General features: G+C 47.4%; 1 protein-coding gene and 1 pseudogene across 1 annotated transcript in view; one reads left to right on the plus strand and one right to left on the minus strand.

The window, feature by feature from the left end:
- Nucleotides 1-27,101, plus strand: part of ADAMTS2 (ADAM metallopeptidase with thrombospondin type 1 motif 2) — a 219,276-nt gene that overhangs the window by 74,890 nt on the left and 117,285 nt on the right. The window lies entirely within an intron of this gene.
- LOC122915880 lies at nucleotides 13,308-14,730 on the minus strand (annotated as a pseudogene).

Below are 27,101 nucleotides of genomic sequence, written 5' to 3' on the forward strand. Positions count from 1 at the left end.
CGGTGGTCCAGGCCAGAGGCAGGGAGTCCGGGGGGCTGGAGAGAGAATGGAGTACTCTCAGGACAGGCCACAGATGGGAGGTGGGCAAGGCTCCACTTAAAAGCAGGTACCTCACCAGGTCTACCTCGGAGACGCAGCAGTTGTGAGGTATAGGGGAGAGGCTGAGGCCTGCAGAGGGTGTGGAGGGGGTGCTAACTGGCTGGAGGCCAGCTTGGGGAGGCTTTCCTCTCCATAGCTGTTGACGTCCACCTCAGTTTCCTGTGACAGCCAAGACACATTACCACAAACATAGTGGCTTAAAACAACACAGGTTTATTCTCTTATAGTTCTGGAGGCCAAAAATCTGAAACAGACCTAAAGGGGCTAAAATCAAGGTGTCAGCAAGACTGGTTCCCTCTGGAGGCTCAGTGGGAGGCAAGATCTCTTTCTGGCCTCTCCCAGCTTCTGATGGTCCCTGACATCCCTTGGCTGGTGACCGTATCACTCTGGTCTCTGTTCCCGCGGTCACAGTTTTCCTCTTCTGTAGTCCGGTCCCTCTCTGTGTCCCTCTTATGAGGACACTTGTGATTACTCTTGGCCCACGGGGGCAATACGGGAGGATCTACCCATTTCAGGATCTTTAATGTGATTAAGTTAAGGACAGGTTGAGTCCCTTGAGCCATAAAGGCAACACTCACAGGGTCTGGGGTTGAGGCTGTGGACATCCGGGGGCCGTGATTCAGTCTTCACGGTATCTGAGTGATGAAGCCTGGGGTTCTGTCTGAGTGGGGAGAGAGGCCCTTGGTTGGCTTTGCACCCCGAGCCCCGGCCTGGCTTGTGTCTGGGAGCTTCTCTCTGTGTCCCTGAACTGCTTGCTGAGCCCTGTAGCTGGGCCTGGCCCTCTCGGGTGGTGACCTGGGGGCTCTCACACCGGATTTGGCTCCATGCCCCACCCAGCCAGCTCAGAGGTGCAGCAAAAGTCTGGGTGCCTTGGTGCTCCATTCCTGGGGCCCTGTCAGTTCCTCCTCATTCCGCCCCTGGGCTGTGCCCACAGCTCAGGGACCATAGGAAACCCAAGGACAAGCGCTTGGTTGTGAAACCCAAGGCAGCTGGCCTGGCTCTGTGCTATGGGAGGCATGTTTCAGAGCTGAGAGCACCCTTGGCAGAGGCTTCAGCACTCCCGCCGCTCCGTGGCCGGCCCCCTGGACGGCTGGAGGAGATGCCAGCGTGGTGACGTGGCCTCATGCCGGAGGGGTGGGCGGGGGCTGGCGCTGGGGATAGCCGAGGCTGCACATTCTCCGAGGCCTGGAGTTGTCTGGGGTCAGACTTGGGAGGGTGCCCGGAGCTGTCAGCGAGCAGGGGCACTTTCTGCCTGGGGTCCGCAGATGGGGGCCCTGTCCGGTGGGTTATGAGGGGAGGCACAACCGTAGTGAAGACTTGCCAGATGTGCTCCCCCCCACCCCTCCCACCCCTGCTCCCCACCCCCACCCCTCCCACCCCTGCTGCCAAGGAAAGCCCACGTGCTCAGCTGCTCTCCTCAGACATAAATTTAGCTGTCTCTGTGTCTCTGGCCTGCCCTCCTCCCTCACTGTCTCCTCCTGAATTGCTGTGGGATCTTGTTCAGGGGTGGAGCTGGCAAAGCGAATTTGGCCCAGGAGAGACTTGATCTTCGCTGGGACATCCTGAACAGATGATGAGTGCTACGTGGGGTCACCGGCTTGACTCTGGCCTGGGTGTGACCCTCACTCAGATGCAAGGGATGGTTCTCAGAAGAGCCAGGTGGTTTAGTGTAGAGGTCAAGTGTACCTCCCCAGGCATTGTGCTCAACCCCGTGGTGCCTCAGTTTACTCATCTGTAAAACAGGTGTAATGGCACAGGGAGAAGGGGCAGTGGGAGTTGGACAAACCCATCCTTATCTCGTCCCCTGTGTGGTGCCTGGTCCATGCTTGCTGTCACCCATTTAGCCATCCGTGTGATTTGGACTCTGAGGTCCTCTGCCCTCATTGCCCCTGCTCTGTGGCTCTCTCTTCCACAGACACAATCAACTGATATTCCTTTCCTTCCTTTACGTTTGTGTTGCCAATGTCCCCCAAAGAGCTTTTCCTTGGGATGTGGTAACCATGCCTGCTTTCCAGATAACATGCGGCTGGGGAGTGAAGCCGTGTCTGCTCTGGCTGTGTCTGGAGTTTAATTAGTGAGAGCAGTGTGTCTGGTTGTCCCCTCTACTGTGGGCTCTGCGTGGCTTGCTCTCTGCAGGTCCTCAGCACAGCAGACTGGGATGTTTCTGGAAGAGACGTGATGTCTCCAGGGGCAACTTAACAAGTCCGTGGCATTTGTGCTTCTGATGTACCAGCCAGCCTGCCAGGGGTGGGAGCAGCTGGGCCTGAGTATCCCTGAGGACCCTGATGGGGCTCTGTCTACACCTCAGGTACCCCCCGGGACGATTATGAAGAAGACATTCCTGTGTTCTGTGTCCATGCATGAGGGGCAGAGGGACAGGGTCCTAGGACACAGGCCTCTTGAGGATGCTGAGGGGCCCCATGGCCAGTGAGAAGTGCTGGCTTCCAGCCTTGGGGGAGATGGGGCTGCAGAGATAGCTCCAGCAATGTCCGAAGGGGACAGAAGGCCCTGCCCCAGAAGCAGAAACTGGGTCTGGGCCTGGGGTCTGAACTCTGCTACTTTGCACCAGCTAGAGACCCCTGATCACAGGCCCCATGTCCTCTCAGAAATCTCCATAGGGCAGCAGACACTTCAGTCAGCTCCATGCCTGAAGTGTTTTCTAGAAAAATGTCCAATTTTCCTTGACCCATTTCTCTTGGAAATTATACCAAGCAGTGCTGTGCACTTGGCCCTGAAGGAACTCAGAGCTGGGAAAAGGTCACCCAATTAGGGGGAAATGTTGGTGTCTGTCTCCCTCCCAAACTCAGGCTCCCCATCTCCCTTGCACGTGCACACATCCTCCCCTGTGTCTGAAATGTGGGCAGCCTTCTGGGGTCTGGGCTCAGTGCTGGGGTATGGGCTTCCTCTGGAGCTGTGTGGCTAAACTACCTCCTGGGGACATCCAGGCAGGATGAGCTACATGTTTGCTACAAGGTCAGGGCCCAGGTGAGAGGTTGCACAGGGTTTGGAGACGTCTGGGGCCAGGAGGAGATGGCCTTGGAGTGGGGCTGGCTACAGGGAGGTGGTGCAATGGCTTGGGCTGGGGACGGACCAGGCACCCGGGACGGACTAGGCACCCGGTGATCCTCCCCGGTCATGAGGGGGAACAAAAGGAATGACAGCAGTACTCCTGAGATGGGACACTGAGGCATAGAAGGGGTACCTTTGTTCTCTCATTCATTCATTCATTCATTCATTCCCATTCTTATGTGCACCCACCTTGTGTCTGGGGCTGGGTTGGGTGCTGGGGATATACATCAGGGAATAAGTTTGCCAGTCAGGGGAGGCCACACAGTGAGCAGAGGGGTAAATCTGTGCACAAGGTAAAATCTGGGGCCAGAGTGATGTGGGAGAGGCAGGTGAAGGTGGGAGCTACTCCAGGTGGGAAGCAAGGCTGACCTGGCTGCCCTTGGGAAGGCGGCTCCAGATAGTGGGGCAGCAGATACAGAAGCACTTGATGCTGGGCCTGGGGAGGTGGGGAGTTGTGGCCAGGTCAGGGGAGTTGTGGTGCGAGGTGGGCCATATTCTCCCAGCAGGATGGTGGGGGATGATGGGGACACAGCTGAGGTGTGGATCCTGGGGGAGGAGAAGCAGCTCAGGAGGCCCAGCCAGTACAGAAGCCAGAATAGGGGCCATTCTTCTGACTTCTGAGCCCCGCCCCTCAGCGCAAGGGGGTTTCCTGAAACAGATGGTGCCAGCCACAGGCCAAGCCCATTTGGCTTCCAGACTCTAGGGGTTGGGGCAGGGACCCCAGACACAGCCTCACAGGTGGGCAGCTCCTCTCCACGATGCAGAGGCCCTGCTCTGTGGGACAGGATTGCGGGACATGGCGTGCGGTCCAGGATCCCTGTGGATGTTCATGTGTCCTTGCCCCTCTGACAGGCCAGGCTTCTCTTTCCCACTCTGCCACTGTGGGGAGGGGTCGTAGACCGCTAGAGTGGGTGGTAGCTTGTGAGGGTGTGTGGGGCAGGCTGTGCACCCAGCAGCACTTTAAGGTGGCCGTAACATGTGTGCATGCCCTTAGTGCAACCTCTTTTGTTATTTGAGTTTAGGGACCTCCTGGCAGGGGGCCTCGGCGTCATCTCCTGTCACTGACCCTGCAGGCCACAGCTCGAGCCATCCCAGATGCCCAGAGCCCTGGCTCTGAGAAGTTGCTGAGTGGCTGCAATAATCATAGAATCCAAGCACACGACAGTCTCACGGCTGTCGGGGCAGAGCTAGGCTGGTTTCCCACGGCAGCCCCGCAGTGTCTCCAGTTCCTCACCAGTACAGGGGGCTTTGCCCACTGATCTTTCACTGATCCAGCAGGGAAGCCTTACTTTGGGCCTTACTTTGTACTTCTCTGAAGAGGAAGCACAAAGCGAGGATGAGTGATCGCCCCATGTTTGATTACTTGGTATGTCTCCTCTTCCTGTTTAAGTCCTTGACCCGTTCACCTCTTGGGGTCTTACATACTGAGATAAGCCCTTTATCTCCCTATCGACTTTCTGTTTTTGTTTGATACAGGGCTTTTTCCCAGGCTCCAGTTCCCCGTTTCTATTCAGTGTTATGGGTGTCCGTTGCACAAAGGCCAGCCGTCCCAGAGCCCAAGTCTGGGAGTGATTCTTCTCCTGCCCCTGGAGCTGTGCTGTGGCTCAGGGACACACATTTCTTGAGGGCATCTGGGAGGATGGGCTCACCCGTGCAGGCGTTCCCCAGAGCACTGCAGACACAGCATCTCAGGGATCCGTGTAGTGACCCTGTTGCACCTATTTGAGATGAGGAACTGAGGCAGTGGCGGCCACGCTAGTAAGTTGCAGAGCCCCGTGTGTGGTGGGAGGAGCAGGCTGGTCACCAGGCTGCCTGGCTCCCTGAGCAGCATCTCCTCTGCACCCCTCAGAGCTTCCCACCTGCAGGCTGGTCCTTCTGAGGACGCATATGCAACAATGGAGGCCCCAATGTGGGTGTGCAGCAGTATCTCGGGTCACTACGTACACTAGCTGTAGAGAGAATCTTTGGCTTGCTGCGGAATTCCCATCATCAAGAGGAATGCCGGGCTCACAGTTGGTGCTTACATGTCCATGAAAAGAAGGAAGGAATACGGTCTTGGAAGCCTGACCGCACGGTCCTCATTCCTGGGGAAGCAGTCTGACGGCTTGCCACGGAACTTACACTCCTGGCAGTGGGTTCTTGGTGTTGTGCCGGTGGAACTGGAACATTGCTGGGGCAGAGGGCCACCTGGTATAGGTCTTTCCTACTGTCCTGGGGAGACTCGCTGCGGGGCAGCAGTGGCCCCAGGCCTCGCTGCCCTCAGCAAGCTCTGGCTGCCATCCCTGTGCCATCATCCTTGTACATCAAGTGCCCTGTGGAAACCATATCCCTCCTTCACTTACTCATTCATTCAATTCATTCACCAGATCTCTACAGATGGCCCACACAGGGCCTGGCACTTGGCCAGGCTGGACGATGCTGGGAACCAGACAGACCTAGACCCCTCCCAACCCCTGCCTCCGTCCTCCTACAACTTGTGACCTGGTCAGTCCCCAAAGGCCTGCACAGTTAGAAATGTTGGGAAATGCTGTGAACTGACCACGGTAACTGGGGGTTGGAGCCACATCTGAAAGTGTGGGTTATAGTTCACTGGGGAAGAATAGGGTGGAGGCGGCAGGGCTGAGTGTCCTGAGGGGAGTGGACGTGGCCTATTGGGGGGGGGGTGCAGGAAATGCCTGAGGGGTAGATGGAGGTGGGTCTTGTGGCTCAGTCTTGGTGGGGGGGGGTGGTGCCCTGCTCTAAGTGGAGAAACAGTGTGGCCTGGCTCTTTGGAGGAGGCCACTGGTTTGGCCCAGGGGGAGACTGTGGCCTGGACCCAGGTGGCAGGGGAATGGAGAGCATGCAGCATGGAGTCCTAGAACTGCAAGGATGTTGAGGGTCCTGGCATGTCATCATAGTGGTGGTCAGAGGGGAATTCTGCCGCCTGGAAAGAACTGCATTCCCATCCAGGCTTGCCCCCAGGTCAGGGAGGAGCCAGCATGCTGCTCCTAGCCGGGCCCCCACCCTGGCCTACACACTCAGCCAGCTGGTGCTTGCCAGAATCATCTCTTCGCTGGGGCCCAGGCCTGGGAGGTATCTGTGTGTTTCGGCTTTTTATTTTAAGGCTTCTATCCAGAGCTCTCTGGACTCGTGTTTTGGACGGGTTAAAACGCCATCTGCAGATTTCTAGCTGGAAGTTTCTTTGGTGACTTCAGGGACTCTGGCATGTGCCATGGGAGCTGGTGTTCCCCCCCCCCCCGATCCTTAGTGCTTCGACAGTTCAGAGGATGGGGCAGCACCAGCCAGGTGTGAGAGGACAGTGCTCTGGACCCGTGAAGGAATTGGGAGAACAAAGAGCTGGGACACTAGGCCAGTCTGGGGGAGCAAAGGACCAAGAGTTCCCCTAAGACCACAGAGCACAAGCCTGAGTCCCCATTGGGATGCAGGGGTTTGAGTTGAGCGAAGTTCAGTGGAGGTTATTTGGGTTTGGGGCTGAAAGGGGCTCTGGTTGTAGACAAGGGAAGTGGTGGCCTGCTAGACCCCACCTCTGCAGCTCAGAGCCCTGGGCTGGAGCTTATGCATGGGGTGTAGGAATCTGCACCCAGGGCTTAGGCTCAGGAGGTACAGAGGCTTGGACCCCTAGATAGGTCTTAGCCCCCTAGGATAGGAGCTCGTGTCCCTGAACCTGGCTCAGATCCTGGGGGTCAGGTGTCCACTGAGTGCAATGAGGAGTGCATCTCTACAGGGTGGGGCTGGATGGGTAGGCTGGCATTGGGGCACAGGTCAATTTGGGGTCAGCTGTAGGAGGACTTCCGATTTCTCAGGAGAAGCCAGAAAATGATTTTATGTAAAACCTTATATTTTTCCAGTGTTGGCAGTTAATAATCAAAATTTTCAAAGACTGTATGGGCCAAGCAGGTCCCTGGTGGCAGTTGGTGTGAGAGGGTAATCGGGTGGCTTCGGTAGGCAGGAACCCAAGCCCATAGTGTTCCCATGGTGACTGGGACTGAGCTCCCAGTGCTGCCTCAGAGTTGAAATGTACTTCAGAGGAATTTTTATTTTCATTTCGGGAACGTCACATGAGACCATTCCAGTGGTTCCGTTTCTGTGAGGAGAGATCTGCGGTTGTCGTGTTTTTCTTGGAGGCCTTTGGGGGAGCCCATCTGCAGAGCATTAGGGGGGTGTGGCAGGGGCAGGCTCCATCTAGGCCTCTAGACAGAACGTGGGCGGGGTGGCTGTTTGGTTGGGATCAGCCCCCAAACTCCCAGAAATGGCTTCCCTCCCCACCAAGCACTAGGGCAGCCTGACCCACTGGTCAGGGCTGGGTGGATAGACCCTGTGGTTGTCACGTCTGGCCCTGCATTCCAGGGCCCTGAGGTTCTGCTTCCCTGGTGTGATGGTCCATCTTTACGGCCCTTGTAGCTTGGCGAGCAAATGATCAATTGTAGGTTCAAGAGGCTTGTGGTCAGATGACGGTGTTCCTTTGTTCTGGGCGATATCCCAAAAGCTACTTACATTCTTGGCTTTCGTCACCAGTAGGACAAAACAGGACCTGGATTTGTCTCAGGGCCTTAGACTGAGAGGGGCTTGGGGTCTTCATGCTCAGAAGAGGTCAGCACTGCAGGACCCTCTTTGAGTCGCCTCAGAAAACTCAGTTTGAACCATGGTGAGGAAGGCCTGAGTCCCTCTTTCTTGGTGTCTCTTGCCTGGAACATTTGGGTGCTCCCTAAGGGCTGTGGCTGCCCAGGGAGTCAAGGAAGCCAGGGGACTCAGTATGGCCCTGGTTTGCTGGTCCCTGCTCTGGCCCAGCCTCAGTTTCCCTATTTGTAAAATCAAGAGCATTAGACTAAAGCCAGGCCTCATCCAGAGGCTCCTGGGCTGTGTTCCCACCCCTTACCCTCTGCTGTATTTCACTCACAGGGTGTCTTCAAAAACTGTGACTGCATGCTTAAAAGTCCGGAGTTTTTGCATTAAAATCTTAGTTTCCAGTTTCTCAGAAAAATCAGGAGGAATAGACACCTTGGACCTGTTTCTTACAGCCAGTATTTAGTGGGTGGGTGGGGCACACAGTCCCTTCTCCCCACTGTTTCTTGCCTGGCCCACATACTCATTCTTGCCCTGCCTGGCCTGGTTGGCCATGGGGTAAGGTTCCAGGTCTGGTGGGTGGTTATACCTGTACAGACTCTTTTTGTTTCTCTCTCTTACACACACACACACACACACACTGCACACTGCACACACATATATGTATGCACATGAACCCAGAACAGACACATCTGTGTCTTCATGGAATGAGTCATGGGACATTAAAGAGTTTCCCTGGGTTGAGTGTCAGGACACCAGTGTCTGGCTTGTCTTTGAGTTGAGCAAAGTTCAGTTGAGGTTATTTGGGTTGGGGGCTGAACAAGTCCTACTCCCCTGGACCTGGGAGGTGGCCTCAGGCTTATAGAGCTCCATGGGTCACTCTGATGCTGTGGCCCTTTTCAGTGGGTCCCAGGACCCTTGGGGTACCTATGGTCCAAAAGAGGAGTCACAAGACCAAACAACATGGGGCCTCGGGGTTTGCTGTGCTCTGGGCCAATGTGGCTGCTTGGGCCTTCAATCTGGGTACGAGGTAACTGTGCTCCCACCTAAAGGGGCTTAACTATTGCCCCTTGAAAGGAGGTGGGTGGGCCCTACTTCCATAGTCTTAGGGGATGGCCTCAGGGCTTTGCTGACCTCCTTCTGAGCCAAGCCCCCAGCTTGATTGCAGAAGAGGGGACAAAAGGGGGATTCTCAGGCTGAATGGCAGAAGGGTCTGAGCTCATCAGTGGAGGGACACAAGGAAGATGGAGGATAATGTTGACCTAATCCAGTCTGCTCACAGGCAGAGGCCACATCAGCTGCATCAGCCCTGTTCCCTCCCCTCAGCTTCAGAACCACACCCTGAACTGCCCTCTGGAGGAACAGGTGGCTGTGGTGCTCAGGTCTTGGGTTAGATACCCCCAGGCCTAAATCCAGGCCCCAGTTCTGAACCAGCAAATAGATCCCTTGTGGTGGCCTGCCTCATCTCTCTGAGTTACTGCAGATTCTAGATCAGCGGGGGTGGGGGTGGGGCGCTGTAGGCCTGGCAGAGACTGGGTGCACACCAGCCCAATTCAATTCAACCTCCCAGGTTCCCACTCCTGCCCCACTTCAGTAACTGGCCTTGGCATTGCTGATCCCTGAAGGAGGGTGTACTGGGCTGTTATCTTAAGCTTCCCCTCCCCCATCTAGAGCTGATCTGAGGACAAGCTCATCTAATTCTCCCCTTAAAATGCCTAGAAATGGCACTGCCATCACTCCCACCCCTGACTTACTTGCTAGCTCAGTTGCCATGGATGCAAGGATTCACTTTCCAGTGTCAGAGTTGATTCATCCACTCATTCACCCATCCATCTATCTATCCATCCATCCATCTGTCTGTCCATCTATCCATCCACCAATCCCTGTCTGTCTATCCCTCCATCCATCCATCTACCCATGCATCCATGCATCTGTTCGTCCATCCATGCATCCATCTATCCATACATACATCCAACAAGGGTTTGCCAGTGCCCTGTTGCCAGTCCTGTGCTGGGCATTGAGCATGCCCAATTTGGTCTCTTCCCCTGAGGAATCCCTACAATGGGGAGAGGCAGACAAGAGGATGAACCATGACAAGTGCTGCTAAGAGTAGGACTGCTCTAGCCAGGTCCCAAGGCCCAGTAGCTGCTCTGGGGCTCCAGGGACAAAGGCAGGGTATGCTGGCTCAGAGCACAGACTCTGAGGTCCCGCTACCTACGTATATCCTGGCTTCTCCCTCTGCCTCTTTGTGCCCATGTCCTTAACAGAAAAGCAGAGATAAGGGTTTTCCGCCTGGTAGGGTTCTGGGGAGGATTAGACCCCGTCAAAACTGGGAAGAGCCCCGTGTGGGCCTAGCGTGTGCTCAGTAATGAGGTACTGTTGTGAGTGGGTGGGGTAGTCCCGCCTTGGGTCTCCCCGTGACTGCTTCCATCTCAGCGGCTCCCCCATGGTAACCCCCAGGGGCCACAACCTAGAGACACTGCACCTGTCCTTCAGTCTCCTGATTGCTGCTGAGCCACATGTTGTGGAAGCGAAGGCTTCCTGAGAGAATCCTCAGGGTGTGTGCACCTCCGGCTCCTTCCCAGTGGTTGCTGCTCACACCACATTTACTCAGCTGGGCTGCTTTCCAGTGCCCTGGGCTCTGGGTGGGGCAGCCCGGGACCAGAACACTTTGCCCTCTTGCCTCGCCAGGTCAGGTGTGGGAAGCAGACGCAATGTGAGGCAGTGGTCTTGAAGTGGAGGGGGCCAGTGAGGTCTTGGGGATGGTTATCAATTCTGCCTGCTGCACTGGGGGAGCCATCCTAGAGGATGTGGTATGGGGTGGTCCTGAGAGACGGCTATAGGACCTCTCCTTAGAGCTGGTTCTGTGCCCCCGGGGCCTTCTAGAGCTGGCTGGCTGGTGAGAACTGGCTGCCCCATGCATTGTCAGATACCGTTGTGTGCTAATATTTAAGAGGATTTGTACGCAAGTATGGATATTCAGCTTGCCCTGAGAGGTCAGGCAGAACCCTTCGCAGCACCCATCCCACACTGTTCTCCCTTGTGGCCCCAGTGTGTGGAGGGGCTCCGGGTCGGAGGACATATGCTTCTCTCCCAATCCCCACCGTCTCAACTGACTCCTCAGCCTGGAGCCTGGGGCTTGGGATCCTTCATCATCGTGCCCTGCTTGCTTTCTTTGAGCCAAAATCCATTTCTTTGCATTCTTAGTGCTATGGCAGGTGGTCTAGGACAGCCAGGCAGAGAGGGTCTGTAACAGAGTTTGTGCGACCCAGTGGCCTAGAGGGTATTCTTTGTTTGCACCCCCCAAGCTGGCTTCACTCATTTCCGTTTCCCCTGGGTTCCTATAAGCATGTGAGGTGCTGCCCTTGGCCTTTTATTATTTTTCTGACATATAATTCACATAAGAGTCACCATTTAAACCTCTTTAAAACCTATAATCCAGTGGTTTTTAGAATATTTACAATGTGGTATAACCATCAGCACGATTTAGTTCCAGAACGTTTTCATCCCCCCCACCATCCTCAAAACAGAAACCCAGTCTGTACTCGCTGTATCAGTCACTCCCCATTCATCCTCCCCTCAGCCCCTGGCAGCCACAAATCCACTTCCTGTCTCTGTGGATCTGCCTATTTTGGACACTACGTATAAATGAAATCACATAGTTTGTGGCCTTCGGGGTCTGGCTTTACCCCTAGTCTTTTAAAATAAGCCGTCTTGCTGGCATGCAGGCTCATGGTTCACCCACGTGGCCATGTTGAGTGGTTCTCTCCTTCCCTGTTGGCGGGCCTGACCCCTCATCAGGTCTCTGAGGCTCTTACCCGGCCCCCAGCTCTGTGGGGCCATGCCACATATTCTAGAACCTGTGCCACACACCTGTGCCCCTGACTGCACTTTTTCAGACTACTGGCTCCGGCCTCTTGCCTTCTCCTGATGACTTGTCTGTGGCCACAACCACTTTTCTCTTGGTTCCAGGTCCCTTCTAGAAGCAGAGATGAAGGGGCTTTATTCATTTCTTTAGAAAACATTTAGTTTGAGGTCCTGTCACATGTACTCCCTTGGCCTGTCCCTCCGAATGGCATCAGGAAGGGTGTGCAGTGTCTGTGTGTGTAAGAGTGGAATGTGCCTGGAGAAATGAATATAAAATTCTACTACTATTCCTGGATGGTACAAGTGCTGTGACTCTTACAAGTCTGTGAAGTAGCCCTCAGTGGCAGAGGGAGGGCCCTGCTGGGGCTGGCTGAGTTCAGAGGCAGCTGCATCTCCTCTGCCTGCTGCCATCACCAGATACAGAGGGGGCAGCAGTGTGCCTTTGTGAAGCCCAGGGTCATAACACAATAGGGAGCAGTGGGGACTATGGTAAAAAAAAAAAAATCTAGTACATAAAAACAGAACTACCCCTACAATCCAGTAATTGCACTACAAAATACAGAATATGAAAATGTGAGATGCAAAAATATAGAAGTACTCATTCAAAGGGATACAGGTACCCCTATGTTCATAGTAGCATTATTTATGATAGCAAAATTATGGAAGTCAGCCCAAGTGTCCATCAACTGATGAATAAATAAGGAAGAGGGGGTATATGTATATAATGGAATATTAGCCATCAAAAAGAATGGAGTCTTGGGGCACCTGAGGGGCTCAGTCAGTTAAGTGTCTGCCTTTGGCTTGGGTCATGATCTCAGAGTCCTGGGATTGAGCCCTTCATCAGGCTTCCTGCTCAGCAGGGGGTCTGCGTCTTCCTCTGCGTGCTGCCTCCTGTGCTTGTGTGCACGCACGCTCTCTCTCTCTCTCTCTTTCTCTCTCTTTCACTCTTGTCCTATCTCAAATAAATAAAAATTTTTAAAAAAGAATGGAGTTTTGCCATTGGCAACAAAGATGGAGCTAGAGAGTATTATGCTAAATGAAATAAGTCAGAAGAAGACAAATACCACATGATTTCACTAATGTAAACAAAACAAATGAGCAAAGGAAAAAAAATGAGGGAGAGAGTGACAAACCGAGACACGGACTCTTAACTATAGAGAACAAAGTGATGGTTACTAGAAGGGAAGTGGATGGGGGAATGGGTGGAATCGGTGATGGGGATTAAGGAGTACACATAGCATGATGAAAAAAATAAAATTAATAAAAGAAAATAAAGTTGGCCACAAAGTTCACAATTCCAGCACAAGCTTCCAATGACAGATGGCCTCCCCCATGCTCCTGAAGGGGGCTCAGTGGACTTGACACTGAAGTGTTACTCTGGTTTCCCTCCAAGATGGCGTGCTAGCTTCTCTCCAGAGAAGCGCTCAATGGGGAAATGTTAGAATCTGAGAAATAACAACACAACCCCTTACCCCAAGAGAGAAAATCACAAAACAAAACATGGGAACCCCTTTTGGAGACTGAACTGGTGCTCATGTTCAGGTTTGGAACTGGTATGGGCTTGTGTGCATGCGTGTGTGCATGCATGTTTGTGTGTATGCCTGTGTGTGTGTCTTTGTGTGTATTCATCGGTGTGCATGTGTTCACAGGCTGCAGCCAGTGCTGGGCTAGCCAGCACAGCCATGAGAGCACGGGTTAGAGAAAAGGAATGCCATTTTTTTTTTTTTTTTTTACAATTTGAAACGCTTTATTTTTGTGTGTGTCCTGGTTATTAACAAGGCTATTTAATAAAGTTAGGATTCCAGTGAAAGGAAGTTTTCATGAAAGCCTTCGGGATCAGTTGTATGTCATATAGCGGGGAGTAGCACTGAATTTGGCTTAAGACTTAATGACCTTATTTACAGCCTCCAAAAAATCCTTCTCGGTAGCAATTTTTCGCCGTGCTCTGATGGCAAACATGCCGGCTTCTGTGCAGACGCTTCTAATCTCCGCACCAGTGCTATTTGGACACAGTCACGCTAACAATTCAAATCTGATATCTCTTTCGACACTCATTGAACAAGCATGAATCTTAAAAATGTGAGTCCGACCCTCTAGATCAGGTAAGCTGAATTCAATCTTTCTGTCCAGTCTCCCTGGCCTCATGAGTGCTGGATCCAGGGTGTCTGGTCTGTTAGTGGCCATTAGCACTTTAATGTTACCTCGAGGATCAAAACCGTCCAGCTGATTGATCAGTTCCAGCATTGTTCTCTGCACTTCGTTGTCTCCTCCAGCACCATCATCAAAACGAGCCCCTCCAATAGCATCAATTTCATCAAAGAAGATAAGGCAGGCTTTTTTCGTTCTGGCCATTTCAAAGAGCTCACGAACCATTCGAGCCCCCTCACCGACGTACTTCTGTACAAGTTCAGATCCAATAACTCGAATGAAGCAAGCATCAGTCCTGTTAGCAACTGCCCGAGCACAGAGGGTCTTGCCTGTACCAGGTGGACCAAAGAGCAGCACACCCTTGGGAGGCTCAATGCCAAGGTTAACAAATCTTTCTGAATTAAGTAATGGGGTTTCAACTACTTCTCTAAGTTTCTCAATCTGTTCCTTACAGCCACCCACATCACTGTAAGTGACATCAGGTTTTTCTTCCACCTGCATCATGGTAACTGTTGGGTCAATCTTGGGAGGCAGCGGAATGTGAATCTGATACTTATTTCTGTCCACCCCAACTCTCATCCCTTCTTCAATGTCGGTAGGTGCTACCTGATCACTGAGGTCCACCACAAACTTGGCAAACTGCTTCACATTGATAATGTACTTTGGGTCCTCCGAGTCAGCATTGATTATCTTCGTACACCTTGCAACCTGCAAAGGCTGTTCACTCTGCAGTGTTTGCTTATCTGCAGCCAAATCCCAGAGTGCTGGTGGGGCCAGGCCAGTATCAGACTCTTTAATACCAGTGAGCTCATTAATTTTCTTGAGAAGTTGTTGAATGTCATCTTCAACCTGCTTTATCTGCCTAGAGTAAGTGCTTTGACCGTAAGTTTTCAGCAAGGCAATATCCCCCTCATCCAGAGCTCGGATAGGCTTGTCTCCTTCTCCTTTGGTTTTCCGCTGATCCGCACCGAGGTAATCCGGCATTTTCATTGTTCCGAGGCCCTCAACTGCTCAGTGATTACACAGCACCTTCATCGCTTCCCAGGAATGCCATTTTTATAAGAAAAGTTAAAAAGGAGTACAGGGAAACAAAAAATAGGAGAGAGAGAAAAATTGAAATAATAGATTAAGATAGAATCAAGTTTAAATTTTTATCAATAGTCAGAGCAAATGTGAATAGATTGAATACCCCAGTTCAAAGACAGATGTTGGCATAGTAGATCAGCCAAACCAGACCCCAAAGCACAAGCCAGCCATGTACAGTCATCAGAGGTACAACGAAAGCGTAAATGGAAGGAAAGTTGGATAAGAAAAGTATGGAAACCAGAAATACCGAGCAGATAGCCAATGGCAAACCATCACCGGGACATCAGTCTCAGACCCCACAGACTCAAGGTGTCAGGTCGCCATCTAATGAGAATGGCTTCATTTCCCCTGGATGACAGAGCACCTCTAAAGGGCCACTCATTCATTCAGTGTAACAGCCTCAACGTATTTGGTGTAAACTTTGTTAGAAATAGAGAAACTGACAAATCTATCATCATTTTGTGAGATTTCAGCCATTTTTTCCAATTAGTGTTGGATTAAGTAGACAAAACTCAGCAAAGACAAAGAAGTTTCTGAATAACAGCCAATGAGCTTGATTTGAGGGACATAAATTCTGTGTCTGAAAAGTAGAGGGACCTTATTTTTCCCGAGCACATTTCCAACACAGATATTGATTGGTAATGTACAAGTCTCACAAACATTAAAAGAATAGTTCTAATGTAGGTCCCATTCCCTCACTGTCATGCCTTTCAGCTGGAAATTAGCAACCTCCCTGACAAAAACCTCCATCACTGGGAAATTTTTAAAAAATAAAACTCTGAAGCAGTTTGTGGACCCAATAAGAAATAATAATGAAACTATAAAAACACTTAAATCTGAGTGATTAAAAAAAGCCCTAAGTGTCAAAACTTGGGTGGAAATTTATATTCAAAAAGAGGCTGCAAATTAAAGAAATAAATCTCCAGTGTAAGAGGAGAGAAAAAGACAAATTTACCCAAAGGAAAGTAGAAGGGAAAAAAGTAATACAGAATGAGATCTGAAATCAATGAAGCAGAAAACCTCTCAGTTCCCCTCAGTTTAATGGGGTGGCAGAGGGGACTCAGTGGGAAGGACCACTCTGGCTCTGGGTGGGAACGGAGTCTCAGTCCCAGGCCTGGCTCATAGGACCCAGGGCCACCTCTGCACATGCTGTCTGTCTCTGAGCTGTCTTCTCCCCTATGAACACTTGTGTTCTTGCTTATGTGTGGACAGCTGTTTCCATTACTGGCTACAAACCAAAGAGAATTGCTGAATCCTATGGTAGCTCTGTTTAACCTCTTGAGGAAGTGCCCATCTGTTTTGCAAAATGTCCTGGGCATGATGCACCCCTCCCCTCCCCTCCAGCCACCCTGGAGGGTCAGGGCTCGTTACCATCCACAGAGCAGTCTGATGTCTGCATATGTATTGTAGTCATCGCTGTGAGTTCTCAAACTGCATCCCCAGGGCTCCAGTGCAGACACTCGAGAAGGCCTTTCTGCTTGTTCCCTGTCAGCAAAGACCAGTCTCTCTGTCTCCTAGTTTCTTTCCCAGCTCAGGACTAGATATTCTCAAACCCTAGCCTGTATATTTTATCCAGAAATTAGGGGGGCAGGGGTGGGGGTTTGAGCTCTGCTTCTTTTGGCTGAAGAATAATTTCCACATTGGTTCTGTGCTGGAGTGGATCCCTCAGTGGCAGAAATATAATTCCTGAGGCTTTTGGAGGATAAGAAGCTCAAACCCTCCCCGGCTGGCAAGCTTCTTCAAACTTTTCTTCCAGTATCACGTGGCTGTCATTTTCACATATGCTATCTCTCAAGGACACGGAGAGACGAACTGCATTTATGGGTGGGAAAACAGAAGGTTCAGAGATGGCACAATGAGAAGCTGGAGGAGCTGGGACTTGAACCCACGCTGGTGTGAGGCAGAACATGGACTCTTTCTGCTACACTAGCTCCAGATACTTCCTGAGCCTCTCTGAGGGATGAACAAGAGGACAAGCAGATGAGGTCTTTGATTCTTCCCTTGGGATCCCTGGATGACTCCAGGGCTCTCCTATCCAGTCAGCTAGGGCCACATTGGCAGAAGCCACTGGGGAGGGAGGCAGAATGGAAGATGCCTGGGTGCCAGCTCTACAGGTGTCCCAATATGAGCAGACGCTGTGTCCGTGAGGAAGTTCGTGTGGTGAGAAAGAGCACACTTGTTTCACTAGCAGTTCATGCTCTCCTTCCTGATGAGAACACAGCTAACCCAGTATCCTTTCAGGACCTTGCACACACAACACTGGACAGCCACAGAGCAGCACTGAGAGGCCCTGTTCGCTGGTGCCTAGTGTGTGACCAGTCACCACCAAATGTCACGTGGGGCATGGACCTCAAGGGGATGTTTCTGAGAATTCAGAGGTCCTATTGGCAGGTCATTCTTTAATTTTTTTTCTTTATAATATGTTCATTGAGATAGAAGTCATATGCTGCAGTTCATCTCACCCACTCAGAGTGCACAGTTCTGTGGTTTTGTAAATACAGTCCCAGAGTTGTACAGCCATCACCACAGTCAACTTCTGAACATTTTCATCATACTCATTATCATCCATTTTCCATTTATCCTCAAGAAGTATATTGCTTCCTTTCCAGTTTAGATGTCTTTTATTTCTTTTTCTTGTCTAATTGCTCTGGCCAGAACTTCCTGTACTGTATTGAATAGCAGTGGCAAAAGTAGGCTCCCTTGTCGTGGATCATTGAGCAAGATGTCAGCTGTGGGCTATTCCTAAATGCCCTTGATCATGTTGAGGAAGTTCCTGCCCACTCCTAGTTTATTGAGTGGTTTGTCAGGAGGGGTGTTGGATTTTGCCATGTGCTTTTTCTGCATCACTTGATATGATCATGTGGTTTATTTTCCTCTGTTCTGTTAACATGGTATTATATCAATTGATTATCCTATGTTAAACCACCTTTGCATTCCTGGAACAAATCTCACTTGGTCACATGTATAATTCTTCTAAAGCACTGCTGAATTCGTTTTGCTAGTGTACTCTTGAGGATTTTTGCCTTTACCTTCATAAGGAATATCGGTCTGAAGTCTTCTTATGATGTCTGTGTCTGCTTTTCATTTTAGGGTAAAGCTGGCCTCATAAAATAAGCTAGGAAGTGTTCTTTCCTCTTCAGTTTTATTGGAAGAACTTGAGAAAGATTGGTGTTAATTCTTTAAATGTTTGGTAAAATTCACTTGTGAAGCCATCTGGTCCTGAGCTTTCCTTTGTTGGGGGCTTCTGAGTACTGATTCAACCTCTTTATTTGTCATAGGTCTGTTCAAATTTTCTATGAGCCCTTGATCCAGTTTTGGAAGTTTGTATGTTTCCAGGAACTTTTTCATTTCATCTAATTTATCTTATATTTTAGTGTAAAATTGTTCACAGTATTCTTTTACAATCCTTTTAAAAAATTTCCATAAGGTCAGTAATAATGTCCCCATTCCCCTCACCCCCACAATTTTAGTAACTTGAGAATTCTCTCTTTTTATCTTGGTTAGTCTGGCTAAGTGTTTATTAATTTTTTTAATCTTCACAAAGAACCACATCTGGTATCATCGGTCCTCCTATTTTCTTCTATTTTATTTGTGTTCTAATATTTATTATTTCCTTTCTTCTGCTAATGTTAGGTTTAGTTTTCTTATTATTCCTTAAGGTATAAATCAGGTTATTGATTTGAGATCTTTTTTAACATTGAGATTTATAGCTGTAAATTTCCCTATGAGTACTGCTTTTGCTGTATCCCTTGAGTTTTGAACATTTCTTGTTTTAATTTTCATTTCTTTCAAGACATTTTCTAATTCCATTTATAATTTCTTCTTTGACCCATTGATTGTTTCAGAGTTTGTTGTTTAATTTTCACATTCTTATGAATTTTCGGTTTTTTTTCTGCTCTTGTTGATTTCTAGTTTTATCTCATGAATCATTAATTTCTCACTAATTGATTTAATTTCAGTTTTCCAAACTTTATTGAGACTTGTTTCATGGCTTAACACATGGCCTCCTGGAGAATGTTACACTGTATATCAGAAGAATGTGTATTCAGCTGTTTTTGGCTGAGGTATTCTATGTATGCCTGATAGGTTTAGTTGGGTTGTAGTGTTGTTCAAATCTTCTGTTTCTTTATGGATTTTCTGGCTGGTTATTCCATTTATCATTGAAAGTGAAGTATTGAAGTCTCCAGCTATTTCTCCCTTCAGTTCTGTCAGGATTTGTTTCATGAATTTTGGGATTATGCTGTTAGATCCTTATTTATTTATAATTATTATATTTTCTTGATGGACTGGCACTTTCATCAATATATAATGTTCTTCTTCATTATAAAAGATTTTTTTTAATTTATTTTTTTATTTTATTTTATATATTTTTTTAGAGAAATCAGAAGTAGGCAGAGAGCCAGGCGGAGAGAAAGGAGGAAGCAGGCTTCCGTTGAGTGGAGAGCCCAATGTGGGGCTCGATCCCAAGACCCTGAGATCATGACCCGAGCCGGACAGAGGCTTAAACCACTGAGCCACCCAGGTGCCCCCATTATAAAACATTTTTTTAAAAGATTTTATTTATTTATTTGAGAGAGAGAGAGAGAGCTCAGAGGGAAAGGGAAAATCAGACTCCCCACTGAGCAGGGAGCCTGGTGCAGGGCTCAATCCTGGGGCTCTGGGATCAAATTAAGCAGATGCTTACCTGACTGAGCCACCCAGGCACCCATTTTATAAAATATTTTTACTTAAGGTCTGTTTTGTCTGATACTAGTATAGCCACCACAGTTTGTTTTAATGGTTTTCTTACTATTAAACAATCTTTTTATTTGATAAATTTGGCATGTTAAATTTGTAGATTTAAGGTGTGGAGTATGTTACTTTGAAACATTTATATATGGTAATATGATAGCCACTGAAGCAATATTTATCAAATCACGTCATTATAGTACAATATTATTTTGTTTACTATTTAAATGAAATCTCTGTTTTCATTCTTTCCCTTTCAACCCATTTGTGTTTTGGGATCTAAATTAGAACTCTTAGAGACAGAATATAGTAGGACCATGGTTTTAAAAAAAATCCATTCTGCCAATCTGTATGTTTTAATTGAAGTATTTAATCCATTTACATTTAAAGCAGTTACTGACAAGGAAGGATTTACATCTGCCACTTTCTGTTTATTTTCCACGTGTCTTATCTTTTTTGTTCTTCTATTTCTCCATTATTGACTTCTTTTGTGTTCAATTTTTCTTGTGTATTATTTTGATTCTTATATCTTTGTATATTTTTAAAGTCATTTTATCAGTGACTACCTAGGGGATTATAAATATTTTCTTAAATGTATGACAACCTAATTTAAATTAATGTCAACTTAGTTTTAATGGTACGTGGAAACTATGTCCTGTACAGCTCAGTCTTCCTCACCTTTATTATACCATCACAAATTATGTCTTAGTACATTGCATGCCCATTAACAAAGATTAATAATTATTGTTATATGCATGCACTTGTCTATTAAATTATATAGGAAAAAAGAGGATTTACAATCCAAGGACATGTAGTTACCTTTACTTGTGTGTTCTTTATTTCTTCACATGAATTTGAGTTACTGTCTAGTGTCCTTTCATTTCAACCTAAAGGACTTCCTTGAGCATTTCCTGAATGAAAGGTTGACTAGCAACAAACTCTCTCTGTTTTTGTTTTTCTGGAAATATCTTAATATTTCCTTCATTTTTGAGGAATAGATTTGCTGGATATAGAATTCTTGCTTGACAATATTTTTCTTTCAGTACCTTAACTGTGTCATCCCACTGTGTAGAAATCTCCATAGTTCAGTTGAGAAATCAGCTGTTAGTCTTATTGAAGCTCCCTTTTAAGTGTGGAGTTATTTCTCTACTGAAGCTTTCAAGATTCTCTCTTTGTCTTTTTGATAATTATTTTTTGACAATTTGATTATAAAGTGTCTTAGTTTGTAGCTCTTTGAGTTTATCCAACTTAAATCTTCTTGATATATAGATTCACATTTTATCAAATTTGGGAATTCTTTGATCATTCTATCTGCCCTTTCTCTCTCTCCCCTTTTTCTGGAACTGCCAAAATGTGTGTGTTGGTGCATATGATGGTTTCCCAAAGGTCTCCTAGACTCTGTTCATTTTCTTCATTCTTTTTCCTTCTCTGCACACTATATAATTGAACTATCTTCATGTTTGTTGAGTGGCTCACATCTACTAATGAACCCATCCAGTGAATTTTTCCATTTCAGTTAAAGTTAAATTTTCAGCTTCAAAATTTCTTTTGGTACTTTTTAATAATATCTTTTTATTAACATTCTCTATTTGGTGAGAGGTCATCCTGTTTTGCTTTAGGTCTTTGTTCATGGATTCTTTTAGCTGTTTGAGCATGTTTAAGACAGTCAACTCAGTCTTTGTTTACTATATCCCATGTCTGAACTTCTCCAAGGAAAGTATTTTAAATTTCTTTTCCCCCTTGTGAATAGACCATACTGTCTTGTGTCTTTGCATGCCTCATAATTTTTTTGCTAGAAACTGGACATTTTGAATATTATAATGTGGCAACTCTAGAAATCAGATGGTTCCTTCTCTTCAGGGTTTGTTGCTGCTCCTTGTTGTGGGTTGTTGTTTGTTTGGTGACTTATTAAAGCTCCTTTGGTAAAATCTGTATTCTTTGTCATGTAGGGCAATTTCAGACTTTTTGTTAGCTTAGTGGTCAGCTAGTGTTTTGACAGAGATTTCCCTAAATGTCTGGGGCCCCAGGAAAAAAATACTTTCCCAGTCTTTGCAGACTGACTCTATGTTAGGGCACTCCTCCAATGTTTAGCCAGACGGTCTCCAACGCTGTGTTGTTGTTCACGTCCTATTTGCTTAGAGCATGAATGTCAGCCAAAGATGAAAGCTTTGGGTCTTCTCAGGTCTTTTCTGAGCATGTGCCCCACACTGGGTGTGTATGGCCTTCCAGATTCCCTGGTGTATGTGAGATTTTCCCAAAGACCTGACTTTCCAAGTTATCTCCTTCCCCAGACTATTCCTTCCCAGGCTTTTTGATTTGTGTATGGCTTGTATTGTCCCAACTGTCATCTCTTGCCCCGGGTGACTGCAGTGAATACATTTGCCTTTAAATCCTTTCAACAAACTGTCCCACTTCATCCCTGGGCAAGTTCTAAGGAACGTGAAACAAAGATAAACCCTAGGGCTGGTCCTTCAGGGATCCACCAGGCAGGTCAAAACACAAACCACAATTCTTTGGGACTAAGGTTCATATTGCTCCCACTCGTCCTGGCTACCTTCATGGCTGCCTTTGAGCTGGGAATGGAGGAGGCTAAGCAGGTCAGTTAAAATGCCACAGCACTTCTTTCTTCATTAGGTATTTCCCTGGTTGTTGTAAGTTTTTTGAAATTAAATTATGGATCTCCAAGGAAGTGGATTCTGACACATTTTACCAGCTTGTTTGTTGCTTTGGTGAAGGGACAGAGTTTTGGAGGTTTTTTGTTTTGTGTGTGTGTGTGTGTGTGTGTGTGTGTGTTTTAAATTGTACTGTTTTGGTGATGTCCTCTTTTTTTTTTAACCATTATACGTTAATTTAATCAGAATCTACTTCACATTTGTACAGACTTAATTCTAGTAAACTATAGAATTGTTACTTCTCTGTAACTTTCTTCTCTCCCTCTTCGAGTTATTATTGCTTTACATCTTTCCTTGGTTCTTTACTGATGCTGTGACACATTACCACAAATTCAGTGGCTTAACTAAAACAATTTTATTATCTTACAGTTATAAAAGTCAGAGGTCTGAAATGGTTTTCACTGGGCTAAAATCAAGCTATTGGAATGGCTTTGTTTTTTCTGGAGGCTCTAGGGGAGTATCTGTTCACTTGTACTTTCCAGCTTCTGGAAGCCACCTTCATCCCTTGGCTCATGGTCCCTTTCTTCCAACTTCAAAGCCAGTAACATCAGGACAAGTACTTCTCATCTACTCTCTCTCTGGTTCTTTCTCTGCTGCTGCCATCTTCCACTTTTTTTTTTTTTTAAAGATTTTATTTATTTATTTGACAGAGAGAGAGATCACAAGCAGGCGGAGAGTCAGGCAGAGAGAGAGAGAGAGAAGCAGGCTCCCGCCAAGCAAAGAGCCCGATGCGGGGCTCGATCCCAGGACACTGAGATCATGACCTGAGCCGAAGGCAGCGGCTTAATCCACTGAGCCACCCAGGCGCCCCCCATCTTCCACTTTTAAGGATCCTTGGGATTACATTGGGCCCACCTAGCTAACCTAGGATAATTTTGATACCATAAAATCATCTGATACTTTGCAACCTTAATTTCTCTTTATGATGTAATCTTACATATTCATAGGATCTGGATTAAGATCTGGGCATCTTTCAAGGGCTATAATTTTGTGTATCATACATTTGTGTATTTTATAAACCCAGCAACATGTTGTTGTTATTATTATTTTATATAACTTTATGTTTGAAGAAACTGAGAAAAAAAAAAGAACAAGTATATATTTACAGCTATATTAACCATCTTATTTACCATTTCTTGTTCTCTTCCTTTTCCTGTGGATTCAGGTTTTACCATCAGGTATCATTCTATTGTGCCAGCACAGCTTTGTGCTGTTACTGGCAAATGTATTACATTCTTATATGATACAGGCCCAACAATACAATTATATACATATGCCTTTTATAGCATTGCTTTTTAAGTCAGTTAGAGGAAGAAAGGAGAAGAGATATGCATTTTGCTTTTTTATAATTATGTTGTTAATTTTACTGATGGTGGTGGTTTGTGTGTGTGTGTTTGTGTGTGTGTGTATGAGAGAGAGAGAGAGAGAGAGAGAGAGAGAATTTGAATTAACATCTGGGTTCACTTGCTCTCAACCTGAAGAATGTTCTTTAGGCTGTCTTGTAAAATGCTTACAACAAATTATCTGTTTTTACTTGTCTGGGACTGCCTATATTTCACCTTCATTTTTGAAAGATAGTTTTGTTAGGTATAAGTTTCTTGATCGACAGATGTTTTTCTCTCAGCACTTTGAATATGCCATTACGCTGCCTTCTGATTTCCAGTAGTTCTGATGAGAGGTCAGTTGTGAGTCCCAGTGGGATTCCCTTATATATGGCAGCCCATTTCAGGTGCTGATTTCAAAATTTTCTCATTGTTTTAGGCTGTGATGTCGATGTCGATCTCTTGTGTTTATCCTACTTGGAGTTTGTCACAATTCTGGATACAGAGACTTAATGTTTTTCATCAAATTCTAGAACTTTTCAGCCACCCTTCTATTTTCTTCTGCTCCTTTCTACTCCTTCTGGTACTTCTGTTATGTATATATATGCATGCCCTTAAGGGTGTTCCTTCTTTCTCTTGGGCTCTGTTCATTTTTTTTTTCATTCTCTTCCTTTCTGTCCCTCAAATCACATAATATCTATTGATCCATTTTGAAGATTCTGTCTTCTGCCAGTTTAAATCCACTGTTGTGCCCTCTTGCTTATTGTATTTTTCAACTCCAGAATTTCCATTTGGTTCTTTTATATATATATATATAATTTCAGTGTCTTTATTGACATTCTTTATTTGATGAGACATTGTCATCATAGCTCTTTTACTTCTTCAGACATGGGTTCCTGTCATTCATTGATTGAATTTAAAATGACTCCTTTGAAGTCTTTGTTAAATCTGACATCTGGGCTTCCTCATGGCATTTATATTGCCTACTCCCACCTTATGTATAGGTTACACTTTCTTCTTTCTTTGCCTGTTTCACTTTCTTATTTTGGAAACTGTACATTTTAGGTAATGTAACAACTCTGGATAGAGATTCCCTTTCCCTACTCTGGGGCTTGATTTTGTTTGCTTGTTTGCTTATTTATTTGTTTCTTGGCCTGACTTGACTATTGTCGTGAAGTCTGTGTCCCCAGCAGTGTGAGGCCTCTCATCTTGGTCCTTAGAGGGCAGAAACAGCCCTGGGAAGGTGCACAGTCACCCTGGGACAACAGTGGCTTTAGTGGGGGTTCTTTATGTCTCCCTGATCTCTCTGTTAAGCTGTCTGCCTCATTTGGCATCACACCCAGCTTTTAGGCTCCACTAATTGATGGCCGAGGGCTCTATTATTTTCAGGAATGCCCTGGAGCACAAGTTGCTACATAGTCCATTCCAACTGATCTTGGGTAGGCTAGTTTTTAAGGCCAGTCTTTGAGATTTGTTCTACTCCTCAAAGGGGTCCTCATAACTGTGCATTTTCTTGGTTCCCTCTAGTAAACTAGCTGGCCTAGTCTTAGCCTGTTGCTCTCATAGAGCTACCAGCCTTCTCTTAAATGCATCCACAAAAATCTCTATTGTTTTCAAGAGGATGCTCAGGCTTGAACTTGTCCTGATTCAAATAAAGTCAGTTTTTTGTGGGGAGAATTTTGGAGCAATCTGTTCTGGACTGCCGCTCTCCACAGGCAAAAATCTCTGAGCCACTGCACAGGGCTCTGGGCAGGGGAGGGAGCCTTTGGTCTTCTTGGCTTGCCTTTTCTAGTGTGGCACTGCTTTCCTTCAAACAGGCTGTGGTAAAGGTGACAGGACCCAAATATTCTAACCTTTTCGCACCTGAGTGGAGCCTCTGCCTGATGGGTGGGAGCTGGGTGGAGAAAGGGAGCCACTGACCTCTCAGCCACACTCACCAGGAATTTTACCCCTGAAACTCAGAGTTGGAAGGGGTGAGACATGCTGGCAGGTAGCCTATCTGCATTGAGAGACTGTATCCCTTAATTGGGAGCCAAGGGCAGAGGGAGCCCCATCTTCTTGGGCACACCCACCCAGTGTAGAGCTTCCCTTAGATTGAACTGGTGGAGTTGGGGGGGAAAGGAGGGAGTAATTTATGGTTCAAGTGCCATAGACTCTGATTATTCTTACTGAGTTGGTTCCCCCCCAAGATTAAGTGGGTGTTCTTGAATAAATGATACTTCTTCATTTACTGTATGTCCTTAGGACAATTTCCAGAGACTTGAAGTTGTTATTGTTGGTTTTCCTTTTAGTTGTTTTCATCAGTTATGGCTGTTGTGCTGGGAAACAGGTCCATGGGGCTCGTCATGCCACTGTTCCAGAAGTGGATCTCTTGAGACAGGTTATTCTTCACCTAGCTTGGGACCAGAGCAGTGAGAAAGGGGGAGGACTCCGTATCTGTCAGTGTAAGTGATGGGGACACAAATCTAATTATGCCATAAAAGGAAATGGACATGTGGTTAGAGGCACAACTGGCCCATAAGAAGCTGCCAAGGCTCTGTCTCTCCCTCTTTTTAAACTTGGCCTCTTCTGCAGAGACTTCCTCCTATCGGCTCTCTGCATAAGCAGCCCCAGGCTCGTCCTGTGAGCTCACCAATCCAGGGAGGGAAGGTTTCTTTCTCCCAGTGTCCAGATCTCACAGAGGCACTCGCCTGCCTCCTCCTGTACCAGTCACTGCAGCCAAGCACCGGGTATGGGTTATGACCCAGCCAAGGTAGGTGGGGTGTGATCACACACCCCGGAGCCTCAGAGGGTGAAGCAGGGCTCTTCCCAGCAGAAAGAGGGGTGCTGGTTTGGGAAGTTAACCAATGGCCTCTACTTGCCCCTTTTAAAATGTGCTTACAGACACACACAATTTTGCATACAACCGATTTTTCCCAAGCTCTAAGTCTCTTTCATGTGTTCAGAACTTGGAAAAAAAAAAAAAAGACTTTGTGAGAGTTGCAACTCTTTTAACTGCACTCTTCCTGCAAAAACGAATGGCCAGCCAGTTCCTGAAACGCTGAAATGAATTCAAGTTGCGCAAGTGAAACAAAGAGCAAACTTGAATCCCACCCAGAGGTAGACTTCTCCAAGAGGGCTGCGGTTGCTTGGTTTTAATAAATTGAAATTACAGAATGGCCTTTGACATGGCAATTTTCACATCATTTTGGACATCAAATTGATTTTGACTCTGTTTCGATGGCAATGAGGCTGAAAACTCTGACTCACGAAAGTGCAGGATAACAAACTGATCTTGCCTAGCTTTGCTGGATGAGGGAGGCCTCGCTGGGTTGGTTTTCCACCAGCGTGAGGTCATCTCTGGCAGTGTGTGCCTCCTGGAGATTGTCTGGGGCAGCAAGCACCAGCCACCGGTCCAGGGTCACACAGACCAGGGGATGAGGGAAGTGCTGACACTGTCTTGCAGGGTCTCTAGGTGTTTGCACACAATCCTGATGGACACAGTGTCCCGACCCCGCAGCGGCCTGGCCTCCAGCTCTGGAAGGTTCTCTCCTCTCTTCCTCATTCC

The sequence above is a fragment of the Neovison vison genome, chromosome 1 (assembly GCF_020171115.1).
Source record: "Neovison vison isolate M4711 chromosome 1, ASM_NN_V1, whole genome shotgun sequence".
Taxonomy (NCBI): Eukaryota; Metazoa; Chordata; class Mammalia; order Carnivora; family Mustelidae; genus Neogale; species Neogale vison.